The sequence below is a fragment of the Rhinoderma darwinii genome, chromosome 6 (assembly GCF_050947455.1).
Source record: "Rhinoderma darwinii isolate aRhiDar2 chromosome 6, aRhiDar2.hap1, whole genome shotgun sequence".
NCBI classification, from domain to species: domain Eukaryota; kingdom Metazoa; phylum Chordata; class Amphibia; order Anura; family Rhinodermatidae; genus Rhinoderma; species Rhinoderma darwinii.
Window position 1 is genome coordinate 146301822 of NC_134692.1, and position 5984 is coordinate 146307805.

A 5984-nucleotide genomic window follows, 5' to 3' on the forward strand; every position below is an offset into this window, starting at 1 on the left:
ATGTTCACGTGGCATGTCCATTCTACAGGTTCATATGTCTTCGTGTTGTCTCAAGTCTACAGGTTCCTATGTTCACGTGGCATCTCCATTCTACAGGTTCCTATGTCCATGTGTCATCACCTGTCTACAGGTTTCTATTTCTACGTGACATCTTCGGTCTACATGTTCCTATGTCCACGTGGCATCTCCAGTCTACAGGTTCCTATGTCCACATGGCATCTCAGTCTAGAGGTTTCTATGTCCATGTGGCATCTCCAGTCTACAGGTTTCTATTTCCACGTGGCATCTCTAGTCTACAGGTTCCTATTTCAACATGGCATCTCTAGTCTACAGGTTCCTATGTTCACGTGGCATCTCCATTCTACAGGTTCCTATGTCTTCGTGTTGTCTCAAGTCTACAGGTTCCTATGTTCACGTGGCATCTCCATTCTACAGGTTCCTATATCCATGTGTCATCACCTGTCTACAGGTTTCTATTTCTATGTGACATCTTCAGTCTACATGTTCCTATGTCCACGTGGCATCTCCAGTCTACAGGTTCCTATGTCCACATGGCATCTCAGTCTAGAGGTTTCTATGTCCATGTGTCATCTCCTGTCTACAGGTTTCTATTTCCACGTGACATCTTCAGTCTACATGTTCCTATATCCATGTGGCATCTCCAGTTTACAGTTTCCTATTTCCAAATGGCATCCTGTCTACAATTTAAAAGACTGTTCAGATTGAGAGGAACAGACTGGAACAGCTCAATGCTAAGAAGATTTTTATCTCTGGGGCTAAGAGTTTGTTTTCTGAAGAAATCTTTACAAAGGATATAGATGATGATGGCACTCGGAGCTATGCCAGGAACTATCACAAGAGTTACAAGAAGAAGGCCAACCATGGACCTCATATCAGTCTGTATGACCAGCAGCCATTGACTTCTTATTAATAGAGAACATATTATTTAATGCATACAAAAGTTAGCATCTATGTGAACTCTAGAGACAAAAACCTCTAAAACGGTGACTCAATCACAACATCTCCAGCACTGGGGTTCAAGGTAGCAAATTGACCAAAGACCACGTGTTTGTATGATCGCCCCATGTTTGTGTAGTTTCCAGTTTCCCTCCCCTCACACTTTAAAAACGTCCTGATAAAGTGCATTCGGAAAGTCTTCAGACCCTTTAACGTTTTCACATTTTATGTTGAGGCCCTTGTGCTCAAATTAAAAAAAAAAATACATCCCCGATCATTCTGCACTCAATACCCCATGATGACAAAGCAAAAATATAATTTTAGAAATGTTTAAAAATTTATTAAAAAAGAAAACTCATATTTCGCATGGACATAAGAATCCACACCCTTTGCTATGACACTTGAAATTTAGCTCTGGGGCCTCCCATTTCTCTAGACCAACTTTGAAATGTTTCCACACCTTAATTGGATCCACCGGTGGTAAATTAATTTGATTGGACATGATTTGGAAAGACACCCCCGCCCCCCCCCCCCCCCCCCCCGTCTATATAAGGTCTCAATGCTGACAATGTTTATCAGAGCAAAAACCAAGCCAGGAGGACGAGAGAACTGTCTGTAGAGCTCAGAGACAGGATTGTGTGGAGACAGATCTGGTGAAGGGGACAAAAAAATTGCTGCTGAACTGAAAGTTCCCAAGCGGCCTTCATAATTCTTACATGGAAGAAGTTTGTAACAACCAGGACTCTTCATAGAGAAGTCCTCACCAAACTAAGTAATCGGGGGAAAAGGGCCTCGGTAAGAGGTGACCAAGAACCCAATGGTCACTCTGGCTGAGATACAAAGATCCTGTGTGCGGATGGGAGAAACTTCCGGAAGGTCGACTATCACTGCAGCACTCAACCAATCTGGGCTTTATGGCAAAGTGGCCAGAATGAAGCCTCTTCTCAGTAAAAGACACATGAAAGCCGCCTGGAGGATACAAAAAAACACCTAAAAGACTGTGAGAAAAATGATTCTGTGGTCTGATGGAAACAAGATTGAACTTTTTGGCCTCAATTCTAAGCGTCATGTCTGGAGGAATCCAGTCACTGCTCTCTGCTCTCCACATGCCCAATACCATCCCTACAGTGAAGCATGGTGGTGGTGGTGGTGGTGGTGGTGGTGGCAGCATCATGCTATGGGGGGGGGGCTCAACGTCTGGGACAGGGAGATTGGTCAGGGTTGAGGGAAAGGTGACTGGAGCAAAGTACAGAGATATTCTTAATGAAGACCTGATTCAGAGCGCTCTAGACCTCAGACTGAGCTGAAGATTCACCCTCCAACAAGACAACGACCCTAAGCACACAGCCAAGACAACACAGGAGAGGTGGGGGGAAAACTCTGTGAATGTCCTTGAGTTGCCCGGCCAGAGCACTGACTTGTACCCAATCGAACATCTCTGGAGTGACTTGAAAATGTCCGTTAACCGACGTCACAATCCAACTTGACAGAGCGGAGAGGATCTGCAGAGAAGAATCGCAGAAAATCCCCAAATCCAGGAGTGTAACCTAGAGGCCGTTATCACTGCCAAAGGGGCTTCATCTACGTCCTGAGTAAACGGTCTGAATACTTATGTCAATGCAAGATTTTAGGTTTTTATTTTCAATAAATGAGTAAAGAACTGACATTCTGTTGCCACTTTGTCATTATGGGCGGTGAGTGCAGAATGAGGGGAAAAATATGAAACTTTTTTTTATTTTAGCACAAGGATCAACATAGCAAAATCTGATATTTCTACACCCACCATTATATATTCTGCTTCTCCGTCCTAATGTGTAGGGGCAGCGTCAAGATAAACCGGGTGAAAGCAGATCTTCAATCCTTTATGGTCAGAGACATAATGAAGACACGACCGGGGAGCGCTGCATTGACAGCCTGCTGGATTGTTCCTTGGAAATGTTGGTTTGGGCTCCAGGTCCCCTATCTGAGCTAGAACCGCAGCATAAAGCTCCATTCACATGGGGAGAATGAACCAACCAGACACATGTAATAAAAAGCCCTTCATGTGTAGAGGGTGAATGGGTGAACAATACGTGACAACCATATTTTTTCAATTGTGACATGTAAATTGCTGCCCCCCGACTCGATCAGACATGGGATGGAAACTGTTCATACAGAGGTATAATAGTAGTAATGTTCGGATAATCAGCTTTGGGGTCCCAGTGATTTTTGAAGCCAACAATTCTTGTGGCTCTGTTTAAACGCCCGCTTTCTGACAAGTCACGCCCTGTTCAGCCACACCACTTTTTTGAAAATTTTTAAAGAGTTCCTGATAAGGTGCAAACATTAAAATTGCGCCAAAATTTGTATCATTTTTTGACCCTATCTAAACCCAGACACAGTAGGGCAGTACATCGCCCCATTGTCTGATAATATTCCAGCATGGTCATTCATTACAGTTAATTGCTTTGACCAAGATCAACTCAAAGTCTGAACCGCTGTAGAAGGACATGGATGCGGGTGGTTTAAGCAGATTTTTATTGGGTTTATAAAGATGTACAATACATCAAAAAACATAGGCAGAGGTTCTACAGTCCAATAGTGACGTCTACCGGACCTAAGACCAGTCACATTCACATACAGGAGACCGAATATAGTCAGAGCTAACCGCCAGTACTTAACCGGACAACAGGCTCCAAGGTCCTCGTTATATGGGACCCCATCCGATAAGAAGAAAAAGATAAGAAGTAGTAAGAGAAAGAGACAGGTAAAGAGACAGGTAAAGAGACAGGTAAAGAGACAGGTAAAGAGACAGATATAGAGACAGATAAAGAGACAGGTAAAGAGACAGGTAAAGAGACAGGTAAAGAGACAGGTAAAGAGACCGATAATGAGACAGATAAAGAGACAGATAAAGAGACAGATAAAGAGACAGGTAAAGAGACAGGTAAAGAGACAGGTAAAGAGACCGATAATGAGACAGATAAAGAGACAGATAAAGAGACAGATAAAGAGACAGGTAAAGAGACAGGTAAAGAGACAGGTAAAGAGACCGATAATGAGACAGATAAAGAGACAGGTAAAGAGACAGATAAAGAGACAGGTAAAGAGACAGGTAAAGAGACAGGTAAAGAGACCGATAATGAGACAGATAAAGAGACAGGTAAAGAGACAGATAAAGAGACAGATAAAGAGACCGATAATGAGACAGGTAAAGAGACAGGTAAAGAGACAGGTAAAGAGACAGGTAAAGAGACAGGTAAAGAGACAGGTAAAGAGACAGGTAAAGAGACCGATAATGAGACAGATAAAGAGACAGGTAAAGAGACAGATAAAGAGACAGATAAAGAGACAGGTAAAGAGACAGGTAAAGAGACAGGTAAAGAGACAGGTAAAGAGACCGATAATGAGACAGATAAAGAGACAGATAAAGAGACAGATAAAGAGACAGGTAAAGAGACAGGTAAAGAGACAGGTAAAGAGACCGATAATGAGACAGATAAAGAGACAGGTAAAGAGACAGATAAAGAGACAGGTAAAGAGACAGGTAAAGAGACAGGTAAAGAGACCGATAATGAGACAGATAAAGAGACAGGTAAAGAGACAGATAAAGAGACAGATAAAGAGACCGATAATGAGACAGGTAAAGAGACAGGTAAAGAGACAGGTAAAGAGACAGGTAAAGAGACAGGTAAAGAGACAGGTAAAGAGACCGATAATGAGACAGATAAAGAGACAGGTAAAGAGACAGATAAAGAGACAGATAAAGAGACAGGTAAAGAGACAGGTAAAGAGACAGGTAAAGAGACAGGTAAAGAGACAGATAAAGAGACAGGTAAAGAGACTGATAAAGAGACAGGTAAAGAGACAGGTAAAGAGACAGATAAAGAGACAGATAAAGAGACAGGTAAAGAGACAGGTAAAGAGACAGGTAAAGAGACAGATAAAGAGACAGGTAAAGAGACTGATAAAGAGACAGGTAAAGAGACAGATAAAGAGACAGATAAAGAGACAGGTAAAGAGACAGGTAAAGAGACAGGTAAAGAGACAGGTAAAGAGACAGGTAAAGAGACCGATAATGAGACAGATAAAGAGACAGATAAAGAGACAGGTAAAGAGACAGGTAAAGAGACAGATAAAGAGACAGATAAAGAGACAGGTAAAGAGACAGGTAAAGAGACAGGTAAAGAGACAGGTAAAGAGACCGATAATGAGACAGATAAAGAGACAGGTAAAGAGACAGATAAAGAGACAGGTAAAGAGACAGGTAAAGAGACAGGTAAAGAGACCGATAATGAGACAGATAAAGAGACAGATAAAGAGAGAGATAAAGAGACAGGTAAAGAGACAGGTAAAGAGACAGGTAAAGAGACAGATAAAGAGACAGATAAAGAGACAGGTAAAGAGACAGGTAAAGAGACAGGTAAAGAGACAGATAAAGAGACAGGTAAAGAGACAGGTAAAGAGACAGATAAAGAGACAGATAAAGAGACAGGTAAAGAGACAGGTAAAGAGACAGGTAAAGAGACAGATAAAGAGACAGGTAAAGAGACTGATAAAGAGACAGGTAAAGAGACAGGTAAAGAGACAGGTAAAGAGACAGGTAAAGAGACAGATAAAGAGACAGATAAAGAGACAGGTAAAGAGACAGGTAAAGAGACAGGTAAAGAGACAGGTAAAGAGACAGATAAAGAGACAGATAAAGAGACAGGTAAAGAGACAGGTAAAGAGACAGATAAAGAGACAGATAAAGAGACAGGTAAAGAGACAGGTAAAGAGACAGGTAAAGAGACAGATAAAGAGACAGGTAAAGAGACAGGTAAAGAGACAGATAAAGAGACAGATAAAGAGACAGGTAAAGAGACAGGTAAAGAGACAGGTAAAGAGACAGATAAAGAGACAGGTAAAGAGACAGATAAAGAGACAGGTAAAGAGACAGGTAAAGAGACAGATAAAGAGACAGATAAAGAGACAGGTAAAGAGACAGATAAAGAGACAGGTAAAGAGACAGGTAAAGAGACAGGTAAAGAGACAGATAAAGAGACAGG